At 43.3% G+C, this 15,574-nt stretch overlaps 2 pseudogenes; both read left to right on the forward strand.

Annotated features, from left to right (window-relative positions):
* Positions 1–2,244: 2,244 nt before the first annotated feature.
* Positions 2,245–6,688, forward strand: LOC116087492 (annotated as a pseudogene).
* A 1,607-nt stretch (positions 6,689–8,295) lies between these two features.
* LOC116087717 lies at positions 8,296–9,221 on the forward strand (annotated as a pseudogene).
* Positions 9,222–15,574: the final 6,353 nt, after the last annotated feature.

Below are 15,574 nucleotides of genomic sequence, written 5' to 3' on the forward strand. Positions count from 1 at the left end.
ATAAGACAATAGGTATATAAAGCAGCTATTTGATAAAATATCAACGTATACCCTACTGCGTGTGCACATGTGCATGTATGTGTACATGTGTGTGTGTTTGTGTGTGTGTGTGTGTGTGTGTGTGTGTGGCGCTTGTAGGTATTTGTGCATGCAGAGGGGTTAGCAGACAAGCTTAAGTGTTTCTCTGCAGCTCTCTGCATTGGTCTTTGTTTAGATAAAGTCTCAGACAGGAGCCTGAGACTTAATGACTGGGCTTGGCTGATGGGCCAGGGAACCTCTGGGATCTTCCTGCTAGGATTAAAAACTGCACCACATACCTGGCTTTTTGTTGTTGTTGTTTTGTTTTGTTTTGATAAATGATTCTTTATTTTTGTGATTATGATATATGCTTTCTGTCTTCCCTTTCCTCTCTCCAAACCATACCGTTCCCCCACTCAATGCTCTCTTTTAAACCATGGCTTATTTTTTTTCACAAACTATTGTTACATGGATATATGCACACTTATAACCTAGTGTTTCATTTATGTGTCCATGTGTACATCTGTGTTACTTGTATGTGAGTACTCTGAGGACCAATGAGGGTATTAAATAGCCTAGTACTAGAGTTACTGGTGTTTGTAAGCTGCCCAAAGAAAGTGCTGGCAACAACCACAACAACCACAACCACAACAACAAAACCCTTAGGTGGTCTGGAACAGCTGTGAATATTGTTAATCCCTGAGCTATCTCTACAGCCCCTAGCTCTTCATGTGGGTACTGAGGAGTGAAACACTCTCTGATTAAGCTCTCTCTCTCTCTCTCTCTCTCTCTCTCTCTCTCTCTCTCTCTTTCCACCACCTTGGCATAATATTTGTAAAGAAATTCTTGTAATAAACCCATGAAGTTCTTTTCAGAGGTCATTGACTATATTGTGGCGACGAGAACTGATAAAGAAATTTGCTAAAAGTAGTGAATGAACAATTTGGGAGCTAAATCCATATCCTCTCTGTGCCTATTGATACTATTGCTATTGTTAAGATACGTGTACCTTTTCTCACCAAGGACCTACAAAATCATTTTGTAGGGGACATAGATCATGACCTAGATCATCAGCACCTATGAAATGTGTATGTGACCATATGACTCATCATCAGTTTTAATTTCCCTGTTCTTTGAAGCAGTCCTCTGAGATGGTCATACCCATTAAGAAAAGCAAATATTGCTCATATGTTCTATGTAGATGATGCTAATGTTAGAAGTATAGGGAACATGGCTTAAAGGAATAAGAATATATTTCTCAAATATTCCACTATCAAAAAATCCAATTCAGAGAATCAAGAGCTTGCCAAAGTCACTGTCTCATATGTATTGCCATGCTTGCCCATTAAACCACATCTATACGCAGTCTTGCAGGTCAGCCAAGTTGGCAGATAATGACAGCCTGCAGAGGTTTTCTTCTAGTTTATTTGTACAACATACTATTTTAATATAGAATCCATCTTTTAGATCTTAGCTTATGTATAGTATGCTCAGCAAAGACCACTTTGTTAGTGCCACTGTGTCTGAATTCAAAATAATTAAGTAGAAGTTTCATGAATTTAGACATTCTTTATCTCAGCTAATCAAACCTTCCCAAAGTACATAATAGACCATGAATACAAAGTTGCTGGATTTCCTAAGGAAAACTACTGTGTGAAACTAGGACTGAGGCAAGAATGGAAAGTACTTGTGGTCTATGCTGGCCCCATGGAAACCCCCAAACAACTCATGTTATTGCCAAGACTATTGCTAGATCACCACAAAGTGATGGTGAGGCCCAGTTGCTAAAGACACCACATCCATATGTCATTGAATATGGAGAACTTGAGTTGGTGCCTACTTAGTGCCTTCAGCCCCACTGGCTAGTGTTTTTGGTGTTGAAACACACTCTACATACTATTCGAAGAGAAAGCTCTAAACATTAACCCAGGTGCAAACCCCTTCCTATACAATGATGCCCTGTCCTCACACTACACTAGTTCAATAATCACAAAATATTGGATTTAAGGCCCATTCCACGAGATGGAACCCATTTCTTAGACCACACAAATGACAATGGAGACTAGATAGGTCAAGGACCTTAGGGAAAAGCAAATACTATTATTTCGCTAAAGGAACACATAGAAATAAAATGAATCTTAAGGGCATTGTGCTATACCCATAGATTAACATCTTGCTCAGTCATCATCCTCGAAGCTTCCTCCTGAAGGAGATAGGAACTAATATATGGAGACCCATAACTGGGCCAAAAGAGACTCTGAAATACTCAATCCTAAATGGGATGTCTCCATCAAAACCCACCCTTCAGGCTTAGTAAAAACAGCAGAGATACAGTAAGAGCTAGCAGGGATGGATAACGCCACAGAGACAGTGCCTTCTAGACACAGCAGGACTTGCACACAGATGAAACCATAGAGACTGTGGTAACATACATAGGGCCTACACAGCTACAAACAGATGGGGTCCAAGCACTGAGAGGGGAAGTAGACACCAGCCCCCACCCTTGACCCAGAAGTTATCTCCTATTGACAACAGCTTGCCATGGGTGTCTCACCGGGTACATAAACATCACTTAGGAGTGCCTCCATGGCCAGCAGCTAATTGCCAAACCAAGACAACCTCAACATTTTTGGAGATATTTTTGTCTCATAAGGATTTGTTTGGGTACTTTTTTTGAAAGTTATGTTTATCTATGATGGTTTCACTGTCATTGGTTTGTTTGTTTTGGGGTGTGTGCACGTGCCTCTGTGTAGACGGCTTTTTCCTAGGCTGCTTCTTCTTTTTGTCCCCTCTGTCTGTATGCTTTGTGTAGTTGAGCTTTTTGTTTTCCTGTGTTTTCTTTCCCCTTCTTGTTTTCTAGTGAGAAAGAGAAAGAAGCACGGAGGTGGATGGGTGGGGAGGTTGAGAGAATCTAGGAGGAGATGAGAAAGAGAAACTGGGAAGCTGTGATCTTAATAGGCTGTATGAAAAAAAATCACTTTCAATAAAACGATCAACAAACAAATAAGCAGATAAATGAATAAAGGCAGTTGGCTTTAGGGGTGTTATAAAGCACTTCCTGGGGAGGGGGTCTTGACTTAACTGGATAGATGTAGTTCACCTTGAGGGGAGTCTCATACCATGGCAACAGAGGCATGTTCTGACTTTGTCAGAAGATTCGGAATGAGATGTGCTTTTCACAATAGCACCTGGTTTAAATATAGACTGCCTAACTTTACTTAGGTTTAACTGTGTTAATTGTGTGAACTAATGTACTTAGCATTTTTCTTCAGTCTCCGTTTTGAATCCCTGAAGCCGAATGAGACCTCATTAGACTGGTACACACCTATAAACCTCTCACAAACCACATCTCTTTTAGGCACTGAAGAAAATTTGTTCTAAATGAACTCAAGGATGCGTTCACTTCATTCCACTCTATTATTTGAATCTCATATCTCAGGATCAGAGAATAGTTTACATGGCCTTACTTTTATATTTTGAAGTTTTATTCTACATAATTCTGCACTAAGGTGCAAAATTTGTCAGTAGCAGACAGAGATATTCTTAAAGATGACTTTTTTTTTAAAAGAGAATTCTGTGCCAGGAACGCTTTCATGGATTCAAAAGACCCAGAAGTAGGTTGCAAATAGGTTTCATTTTCAGTTTTTCACAGAAAGAATGTTTTTTGTTCATGTGCTCTAATTTTAGCAGTTTTTAAACCTCTGAAGTTCACCCGTGTTCAACATTATTATCTGAAATAGTCTCCCTGATTAATTCTTTCTGCCTACTACCACCACTGAATATCCTTAAAAGCTAGAAAGGGGGGGAGCTTATGTAACTGGGACACTATGCATGTTGATGGATATGTATATTGATTTGTTATACCTGAATTAGCTCTACTTTTAAAATAATATCTATCTATATTTAGTTAAGTATTTATAAACAAAACATATTGGCATCAGGCATTCTCCAGATGAGATGTCTTGAGATGATTCCCAGAGCACGTTGGCTTTATTTCATGTCTGATTTTAGTAGAAAAAAAAAACTGAAGGCAATAAATTGATGAGTTTCCCTCAAAAGTGAAAATTAATATCAACTCTGTTGTTTCTCCTAGACGCTGAAGAAAGAGGATAAGAGTGAGCGATTAGTTGTTTGGGAAGGAAGAATAGTACAGTAATAAGGAGTAATAATATATGATGTTATTTGTAGAGTAATAATAAGGAAGGATTACAAACTTCTGAGAAAAAATACACTGATATGCTTATCATGTTGAAAAATACACTGATATGCTTATCATGTTGAAAGGCAATTATAGGTAAAGGAAAAAAAGCTGCAGAAATTAAATTGGCTCTTTTTGAATTGTTATCTAAACACATAATTTTGGAGTCTAATGCATCCTTTGAGATTGAGAGCGTCATTAAGGAATCATTCATCTACAAGAAATATCAGCAAGAAAGCAATGAATCCAGATGCTTATAAAAGTTTTATTTTAGGAAATATTCAGAGATACAATATATCCAATTTAAAATGAGGGATGCAAAGATGCAGGAAAGCTATTTCATCTTAATTTAGTAAACGTTTCCTTCTTGAAATGGAAGCAACCCTCCAAGATAGGAAATTTTAAAGAGCCTTCCTTTTGAATTTAACACAATTCTCATGAACTTCACAAGAACTCCAAGGGTTTTGAAAAGAGTATGGTACATGATAGCACCATGGTTTTCATCTCTCTGCATTGGATAAGAGTATGTGTCCAGTGTATAAGAATATATATGTGCTCCAAAAAAATAAGAAGACATATTTACTCAAAACTTACATATGCTATGAAACAATATAACTTGTGTCCAGGTTGAAAGGTTGGTGCTTTGTCATTTAAACATCTTGGCTGTGATGAGAAAAAGGTTTTAGCTACTTGATTTTGGAAATTTATAAAACAAACAATTTTTTTCTTTTGAGTTTTAAAAAGATTTATTTATTTCTATTCTATGTGCATGGGTGTCCTGAGTTTACATGTGCATGCTTGGGGCCCTTGCAGGCCTTGAGGAGAGTATCACTGAGTTACAGATGATTAAGCACCATCATGTGGATCAGAAGGGCTTAGACCAGTTCCTCTGTGACATTTCTCTGGGGGCATTTCTCCAGTCCCTCGTCAGAATTGTAAACCACAATTTAGAGAAATCTTATGGACTCCTACCACCTAAGACATATTTATCATACATTCTGATGATGATTTTGAGATTCGACCCCTTTTCTGTCCAATCCCTCGGTTTTCCAGACAGTTGTTTGACTCCTCTGTGCTACAGGGAAGGAATACATGAACAGATTGGGGAAAGAGCCAATCCTTACTTCTTTGTGACTGTGGCTGGCTCAGGGATGGATTTACAGCTCACCATGGATGTCCTCTGATGTCCATACAGGTAAGAAGAAGGACCAAGGATGAAAAAGAAATGAAGTAACAAGAGGAAAGAGTCCAAAGTGGTGTTAGGAGGGCTGATGTCCCAGTCCAACAAGTGTATTAACAGTACAGCTCCAATCTCTATACCCCTGGAGTTGGGAAACAGAAAACAAGTCAACAAAGGCTACCACACAGCAGAAAAACAGGGAGCTCAGACTATCTCAAGTTCCCCTTTAGCAAGATGCATTCTGGGACAGAAAAGAAAGCACTTCACCACTGGGTACACAGATACTGGGGAAATTTCACGTGCAGATCATCGCAAACCCCTCCCAAGGACCCGGACCTAGCCCAGAGCTGTCTTTATCTGACATGCCCCTGGCTAGATGAGGGATAAAATGTCTGTCCACAGATTGTCTGGGGAGTCTCCAATCCAGTCTAGTCTCCAACAACTATATTTGGAACATACCATCTTTGTAAGGGAAAAAAAATATTTAAGTACATGGATTGAAAAAAAATGGGAGACCAATGTTGAGGTTAACAGGCACAGGGGAACCCCCAAGAACTAGAGCCTTCCTAAGGGAAAGGAAAAAATGGCAGAACTTAAGTATTTTTGAGATGTTTTAAATGTTTTAAAAATATTTTCAGATATTTCTATAGGGAGTACAGAGAACAGAGGTGCAAGGAAGAGATGGAAAGAGGTAGTTGACAGACTAAGGGGGCAAAGATTACATAGGAGAGGTAGAAGAAGAAATACTTTAAAATAAATAAGAAAAGAAAAAAAAATCATCATGCAGCGCTTTGATTGTCTTTCTGCAGGAATCTGGTCGGGTGCCCTGAATGGAGGTCTAGGCTGAGTGAAGTATTTCATCCAGAAGGCCGCAGACCCTAGCCACCAGGACTCTGCTGGCTACACTGCATTGCGTTATGCTAGCCACAAAGGGCACTATGCTGTTTGTCATTTTCTGCTAGTAAGCAGAGTAAAGTGTGACGCCCAGACCCACGCAGGCACCACGGCTTTATACTGGGCTAGCTACTGTGGGCACACAGAAACCGCACCACTGCTACTTTACCATGAGTCCACCCCACCCAATCCCCCTCCCCCTCCCCCATCCCCCTCTGGTCAACGACTACAGTGGCATGACCAGTCCATATAAGGCTGAGGAGAAGGGTCATGAAGACATTTGCTTCCTCCTGTTACAACACAGCCTAGCCCTGAGGGCTGTCTAGGGTCACAAATCACACCTAGCATGTGACCTGCTGCTCTGCAACAGTGGCCTGCGGGACCTGCTGGTCAGCTGAGGCTCCACCTCCTGTCTCTGGCTGCCCTTGAAGGGTATACAGACTAGCTCTCCACACCCCTGCCTTGATCAGCATCATGCTGCCTGGACCAGAGCTAGAATGCCCAGAAGAGCCCTGTCTCACCAATGTGGCAGCTAGTAGGGAGGCTTGGGAGGGCTGAAGGCTTTGTGAGCCTAGACTGGTGATCATATAAGTTAGTCCATGTACAGACACATATCCATTTGGAAGAAAATAAAGTTTATATCTTGATGTTATCCTACGGACAAAGATGAATTTCCAAATACAGCGTTCTAAAGATAAAAAGACCCCACAAAACTTTGAAGTATCAGAAGAAAACATGGAGTGTGTGTAACAAAAGCTGTTTTCTGGCTGAATGAGCTTGGTGCCTGGTTCTTTTAAACCCTCAGCACTGCACCCTGTCTGTGAGATGAAAAGGATGGCCTCATGGTTGCTCTGGGGACCCAGGAAGTCTGCAGACAGACTCTCTTGTACAAGCAGCAGGGGGGAGAGTGCCCGCTGCTGCTTGGCCTGGCCTAGGGGTGCAGGCTTGAAATGCCAACTGTTCATGAGGCTGCAGCCTGCCTAGGCTGCAGAGGAGTTCAAGGCCAGCCTGGGCAACTGTTCTAGTAGTCCGACCTTGTAAGGTTGGAGAATTTTAGAATTAAGAAAAAAGGAGCATTTAGTAGAAATGTATTGGTGGGAATTTATACTGTGTAACCTTTACCTGGAAGGGCATGTAAGATCTCTGTGGCGATCGAGAAATGTGGACTGGCCAGTTTCGGGAGCCTGTTGGCCACAAACCCACCCCCCTCCCCAGGCTAGGTCCAAGAACAAAAAGCAGGATATAAGCCATCTGGGTGGTTCTAGGGAATGGTCAGCCATAAAGTAAATAACACTGACCAGACCACATTCTTATGAATAATGAGTGTGCAGGATGTTTTCCTTATGATCCTGACTCAATCAGGTGTTGGGTCCCCTTAGAATTTTCCACTGTTTTTTGTTCTGTTTCCTTGGTAATCCCCTCACCCCCCTAGTTTGTGTTTTTTCCCTTTAAATACCCCTCACTTCTTGTGCTCGGGGTCGAGCTCCTCTGCCCTGCATGGGTCATGAACTCGGCCCCAGTATACTGGCTTCCCCCCAAATAAACCTCGTGTGCTTGCAGCAAGATCAATCTCTCGTGAGTTACTGGGTGGTCGTGTCATCCCGAGACTTGAGTGAGGGTCTCCTGAGCTCCGGGAGTCTTTCAACCTGTACGAAGTATAACTGTGCCAGGTATGGTTGCACACACCTTTAATCCCAGTGCCCGAGGCAGGAGGATCTCTCTTTGAGCTCCAGGCCAGCCAGAGCTGCAGAGACCCTGTCTCCAAAACCCCAGGTTAAGCTGGAGTTCGGGCCACAGCGGAGTAAAAAGCATTTCGGGCTTCTGAAGAATTAGCAGACTACATCCCCAGACCTGTATTTTGGTTAATGTGACAGGGCCCCAGAGTCATCTGGCCTCGGCACAAGCTTTATCCTTCCCCACCGGCAAGAGAGTGCTCTTCCATAAAAGAGCTGAGCTAACTTCACAGGTTGCGGACTGGTGGGGTGGGGAGGGGGTTTTGGGGGGGATGGATTTCATCAGCATTCAGCAGTTGGTAAGTGGAGAAAGAGTTGGTAGGAAAGCATTGGAGTTTGAACTGGGAGTTCCTAGTCCTGGAGGCTGGACGAGTGGCTGGGCTCTGGGACCCCCAAGAGGTCATGTGTTCCCGGGGGGGGGGGCGGGGGGAAACTAAAGTTGAAGGAAAAGAAGAGAAAGAAACTAGAGAGATTTAACAGCTCCAGACTGAGTCTGGACAATCTGACAGACTTGGAAAACTTGGCTCAAAGACGAAGAAAAAAATGACAGAGACACAAAGTCCCCTCCAGGGAACCTGAGTCTGGGCTTGGGCCTCAGCCCCAGTTCCCGCTGGAGCCTGTGGGCCTGGAAATGTTCCTGAAGGCAGCTGCTGAGAATCAGGAGGCTCTGATTGACAAGCACCTGGCAGACGGAGGGGACCCTAGTGTCCATGACAAGCTCCATGGCACAGCCTTGCACTGGCCCTCAAACAGCTGGTAAGCAAGCTGCTGGTGGCAAGGGCTGCTATAGAAGCGCGGGATTTGCTGGACAGGACGCCTGTGCTCTGGGCCTGCTGTGGAGGACACCTGGACATTTCAAGCAGCTGCTAAACCAGGGAGTTCAGGTCAATGCACAAAGTAAGATCTGGAGCACCCCTCTCCATGTCGCAGCGCACATGGGCCACTCTGCCTGCCTGGAGCACCTCATTGAGTGTGGTGCCAACATCAACACACAAAGTAAGGAAGGGGACACAGCACTCCACGAGGCTGTGCACTGTAGGGCACCACAAAGCAACGAAGCTGCTGCTGTTCTATGGAGCCAAGCTGGGCATGAAGAATGTGGCCTCCCTGACACCGGTGCAGCTAGCTTGAGACTGTCAGCGGGGCATCCGGGGAAACAGTCCAGGCCCATGTGGGACATCCCCGCACCCGGTGTTGATGACTGGCACCCGTGGGACACTCCTAACCACCATTCCACACCCACCCACCACTCTAAATGGTTCTCTACCCAAGTCCCAATTTCTCTCTGGCTTTGCTTCCTTGGGCCTGACACAACAGGTAGAGCAGCCTCCTGAGTTTCAGTGAGGAACACTGTTCCCTGACAGGGCTGGAGCAGAGGACAAAGGGCAGTAAGAAACAAAGTGGTCTAGATGAGGGACAACACCAGAGCACAAGTGAACAGACCAGCGCTACCCTCAGGTAGACCTTGGTCTACCAGTCCTTAGACCAGGAGACTAGTCTTGGCCTGTAAGCAGACATTCAGATACGGCCAGCATCGGCATCCAGGGCACGAGACAAGAGGCTATCTGAGTGCCAGGCATCCATGCAGGTCACTTCTGTCCTTTGACAGCGTTTCTCCTGGGACTTCATTCCTATCAGTAGCAACCCTGGTAGAAAGTGTCTGGTAGTTCTAGCCATCTCTAGTCTTCAGAGCTCTGAAGGGAGGGGATGGGGTTGGGTTCTGGCAGGCTGAGGGTCATGTCAGCAGGGTCAAAGCCCCCACAGAAGCCAGTCCTACCAGGTTGCCCAGGAAGCTAGAGAGAGATGAGCTGGAACTAGTGTTACTCTGGGGAAACTCTACCGAAAGGCTCCAGGCAGCTCTGCTTGCCTTATGTAAGGTTAGGTCGCTGGGCGCTGGGAATTGCTTGTGGCCCACGGCCCACTCAATTCTTGGGGCAGTGACCCGCAACCCTAGCTTACCCTGAGGCTCTAATGTCTCCCTGGTGCTGGAGAAAGCACCCGGACTAGGCTCTGTAGGCCCTGCACACTGAGGAGTCCTGCACCTTGCTTTGGGACAATGCCCACAGTCTATATCCTTCTCTGGTCCTCTGTGCCAGCTGGTGTAAAGAGGACTTCAGCCAGGCTCCCACATAGCTGGTTCCCTCCCAGCTGTATCCAGCATCACTGGTGTAAACCTGAGCAACGGGACAGGGCTGGCTCCTTAAAAGCTAGGAAGCTGACATTTAAGAGCTGAGCCCCCACTGAAGCCTCGGCTGAACGAAGGGCAAAAAGGTGAAGGCTCTGCCTCCCGCACAGAGCCCCCCCAGCTGACGCTCATTTTGCAGCAGTTATTTTTTGATTAATTTTGGCAGCCTCTCCGGCCATCGTTAACTTTGTGAAGAAGCTCACCAGTGCTCCTTCCTACGGGGCACATATCTTTCCATGGGGCAGGCCCTGCCCTGTCATGGCAGCCAGCACGCACGTGGACATTGGTGCTATGAGGAACATAGACATTCAAGACTACTCAATATGACAACTCCTCAGAAATGAGGATGCTTAGCTGACATACAAGGCACCTTTTTATACAGATCAATGTTTGGGTGCCTTACTTAGGGTTTCTATTGCTGCAGTGAAACACCATGACCAAGAGCAAGTTGGGGAGGAAAGGGTTTATTTGGCTTACACTTCTAAATCATAGTCCATCACTACAGGAAATCAGGACAAGAACTCAAGCAGAGCTGTAGCTGGAGGCAGGAGTTGATGCAGAAGGCATGGAGGAGTGCTTCACGCGGCTTGCTCCAAAGAGCTTGCTTTCAGTCTGCTTTCTTTTAGAACCCAGGACCACAGCCCAGGAATGGCACCATGCACAATGGACTGGGCCCTCCCCCCTTGATCACTAATTGAAAAATACCTACAGTTGGATCGAATGGGAGCATTTCCTCACTTGAAGCTCCTTTCTCTCTGATGACTCTCTCTTGTGTCAAATTGACACACAAAACCAGCTAGTACAATGTGGCTGGGGAATGTTGACCCTTTTGTTAAAAAGACCCTTTTGATAAAATTGGATATACATATCTCTATCTATCTATCTATCTCTATCTATCTATCGGTATATTGATCAATCGATAGATATAGATACAGATACAGATATAGATATAGATATATCTGACAGGCTCTGTTTCTCCTTTCTGTATCCAATCCAATCTTTATTGAACTTTATTTGATATTATTTTTCAATCATTCTGTTTTATTAAAGAATAATTGAATTTGGGACACATGAAAAAGATGGAAGCCCAGTAAAAAAGACTGGGCTAAATTTTTTTAAGAGGTTCACAGAGATCTTAGGGATGGCCTGGAATGCTCAACAGGTATGCATTCCTTAAGAGAATCCTTCTTACCACTTTTTGAAGGGTGCTAAATAATGAAAATGTCATCATATTGTTGGATACATTGATACATATACATTGATTAAAAGGTCATTATTCCTTCCTGAGTATAACTTTGTATTTTGTTAGAGCTATTGCATGTGAAATCTGGTTTGGTGATGGAATTCATAAGGAAGGCAAGGCAAATGTCATCATCTTTGTATTACAAAGTAAAACCAAACCAAACCAAACCAACCAACCAACAATATCAACCAAAACCAACCCAACCAAAACAACAACAAAACTAGATAGAGGGTAAGTTGCTTAGCCTTTCCAGTGATTCTAAGGTTCTAAGGCTCACCCTTCTCACTGGGGATCCCTACATCTCCTCCTGGCTTATCTCAGGGGTGAAACCTGGAATGCCTATGAATTCCAGTATCAACTGTAGGCTGTTCTTTACATAGTATCAGGACTCAGGATTAGTCCTGTGCACAGTGCTGGGTCTTGTCTCTTCAGCTGTCTCCTGAGATTCCTGCTCCTAGTGTCTTTGTGTTTGCTCCTGTCTTCGCTTTTAGGATATCTTAGACTTCCTGGTCCTGCACTGGTAGAAATTTCTTTGCTTCTTACGTTGTTGTTTCCTTTGGTTGCCATCATTTATTTTCATTTTCTTAAAATTAATTTTAGTGTCTTAAGGACAATAGGGATGTGAGTGATGGAGCATAAAAATGTCATTGTTTGGGTTCTTCACGCCTCCCTTGTTCCCAAATAATGACATGAAGACTTTCATAGTTTTAATAAGCTTCAAGTACTATAGCTGGGCAGTTCCTCATCTCTTCTAACCTGACTATGCTACCTACTACCCAACCACGTGCCATGTTACCTGCCATCTTATTCTTCCCCTGGCTGCTCCTGCTCTTTCCTTGTCCTAGTGTTGACTCCCTCTCTTCTTTCTCTACCTGGAACCTCTCCTCAGTTGAATCAAATGTTCTGCCTTAGCTCTCCCGCTCAGCTTTGGTTTCATCAGCTCTGTATTAACCAATCAGAGGTGAAGGAGAACATTTTTTTTTTTTTACACAACATTGAGACAGGAGATGCTTCAATAATAATGCCAATGCTAAGTCTGGACTGCAACCAGATCTCTGGGACATAAAAATCAGCATGTGAATACAGAGTGCACAAAACCATCCCCACAGATGGAGGACTGAGGAGATTGCTCAGGAAATAAAATGCATACAAAGAAGAAAAGAAGCATGCAGGCCTGACTTCCTTCCCTGACTTATCGTTCTATTGTAGTGAAGAGACACTATGACCATGGTAACCTGTAGAGCGTTTAACTGGGGCTTGCTCATAGTTTTAGAGGTTTATTCCACTATCATTGGTATAGAAAGCATGGTGGCATGCAGGCAGACATGTTAGAGAGAAATAGAGAGTTCTATATCTTGATCCAAAGGCAGAAGGAAGAGAGACAAAGTTACTGGGACAGCCTCCTTGAGCTTTGAAACCTCAAAGCCCACCCCTAGTGACACACTTTCATGAAGAGGGCCATACCAACTCCAACAAGGACACTCTTCCTAATTCCTCTCATGTAGTGCCACTCCCTGATGACCAAGCATCAAGATATATGAACCTATGGGGTATGTTCTTATTCAAACTATCACATCCCTATAGCCCAGGAAAATCTTTGGATCTTTGGATTTCAGTTGGAAAAAAAACAAAACAAAACCCTAGTGAGTTCTTATACTTGGTAAGTTCTAGAAAGTGAGATACCTGGCATAAAAGACAAATAGCCAACAAGCAAAATCCCAGCAAGATGGATGGTGCTTGAGAGACACTGCCAGAAAATTGTCTTCTGTCTTCTACATACATGTGTATACATGTTCACCCCTCCCCACCACACACACACAGGAATACCACATCCCTACCCTGCAAAATAACCAAAACCCCAACATTCACTGTCCCACAGTGTGGGAAGTAGACTTTGATGTCTGGCTGAAACCAAGGCAGCAGGACAGTATACCCAGTAGAGGATCCATGGAGAGCAGCTAGTCTTTCTCATGTCCTGCTCATGTATCTTGGTATGTGGCCTTATTTCACCCATTTCTGGCTTCAGTAGCTGCTTTGTTACCTTCTCTTCTACACTGTCAGATTCCATACCTCTTTCATAAAACTCCTGAATCACTATTTAACTCAAAATAGTATACCTAGTTCAAAATCCTTAGGTTTATAATATTCCAGAGATTAGGATCTGCTACGACTCAGGGCCATTATTTATCTGGTAAATCCTGGCTTCAGCTTTTCTCTTCTCTTAATGACAGGATGGAGTGTTCTTCAGTTGTCATGTGTGGAGGATTTTATCTTTTTTTCCCAAATCATAGCAACTTTCATTGACCTGAAACATTTCTTAGACAAATATTTAATTTGTTTGCCGTGCCCAGATGGTTTTTTTTTTTATATGACATTGCCATTTAGTCTGAAATTTTGTTGAAGAGATGACTTTGAAATAGAAATTGTCCTGATTGCCAAAAATCCACTTTCAGAATTTTACAGTTCATTTTTAAAATATGAAAGATCTAGTTACCTTTTGTTTATTTTGTTTTCAGTTTTGGGGGTTAATCGAGTAGTTTATTCATGCTGAGCAAGCATTCTATCGATGTTCTACCCCTGCTCTACTGTTTCATTTACTTGTAGGTTTTCTATTCTTCCAGAGAAAAGCATTCTCCAAAGATAGAAATGCTTACTATGTTTATTTCATAGTCTTATAGTCTGTTTTGATTTACTCTATTCTGGTGTTCATCCTCATTCTTTGCTGAAGGTACTCTCATTTGGACAGCAATAGCTATGGACAACTTGCCATATAAATTAGCACTGAGTACTCATTGCACAGTAAAGTATACCAAGCAATAATTTCCTTGTATTATGCCAACTACAGCATAATCTTTAGGCTGGGACTGTCAAAGAAAATCCAGGAGGAATGGTTGCTCTATCAGCGCTCTTCAGAGTGAAAATTTAAGTAAATTGCTTTATGTTTACGGGACACAGAATCCTAACAAACTTTTAACACGACCTAGTGTAGGGAATGCCAGGACCAGTAAGCAGGAGGGGGAGGGGTGGTGAGCAGGGGGAGGGGGGAGGGAACAGGGGTGGTTTATTTATTTTATTTATTTATTTATTTATTTATTTATTTATTTTTGGAGAAGAACCTGGGAAAGGAGATACTCTAAGGAAAACATCTAATAAAAAAAAATAAGAGAAAAAAATCTGTTCTCTTCACCTGTTCTCTTTTCATTCTGTCCTAATGACACTTACCCTATTTCTTTTCTGACTTTAAGAAAGTCTGGATTTTCTCTCTGGTGAGTTTCTAAGACCAGAGCAGCCAGCCAGGAGGCATGGCCCCACGAGTCCCAGGGGAGCTGCCGGGCGGCAGGGACAGAATCCTCTCAGCTTCCAAGTGACAGAGGTAGATCAGCATCCTTCTCTGCCCCTTCACTGCAAGTGGAGGGTCTACCTCCAGGGAGCACCTTAACCCAGAGACTCAGGTGAGAGCCACCATTTTCTCTCCGATGAGTTTCTAAGACTGGAGCAGCCAGCTGGGAGGCACGGGCCCCATGAGTCAAAGGGGACTTGCAGGGCGGCAGGGACAGGACAAGCTCTAGTCAGAGACACTAAGAACATCTAACACCAAAAATCAAGAGATGGCGAAAGGCAAAAGCAAGAATCCTACCAACAGAAATCAAGACTACTTGGCTTCATCAGAACCTAGTACTCCCACTGCAGTAAGTGCTGGAGATCCCAAAACACCGGAAAAGCAAGAATTGGATCTAAAATCATATCTCACAATGCTGATAGAGGAACTTAAGAAGGACATGAATAACTCCCTTAAAGAAATACAGGAGAATACAGGTAAAGAGGTACAAGCCCTTAAAGAGGAAACAAAAAAATCCCATAAAGAATTACAGGAGCTCACAAGCAAACAAGTAGAAGCACTTAAAGAGCAAACTCAAAAATCCCTTAAGGAATTGCAGGAAAACACAAACAAACAGGTGAAGGAATTGAGTAAAACCATCCAGGACCTAAAAATGGAAGTTGAAACAACAAAGAAATCACAAAGAGAGACAACTCTGGAATTAGAAATCTTAAGTAAGAAGTCAGGAAACATAGATGCATCACTAACAGAATACAAGAGATAGAAGAGAGAATCTCAGGGGCA

The sequence above is a fragment of the Mastomys coucha genome, unplaced genomic scaffold, assembly GCF_008632895.1.
Source record: "Mastomys coucha isolate ucsf_1 unplaced genomic scaffold, UCSF_Mcou_1 pScaffold13, whole genome shotgun sequence".
Lineage (NCBI taxonomy): Eukaryota > Metazoa > Chordata > Mammalia > Rodentia > Muridae > Mastomys > Mastomys coucha.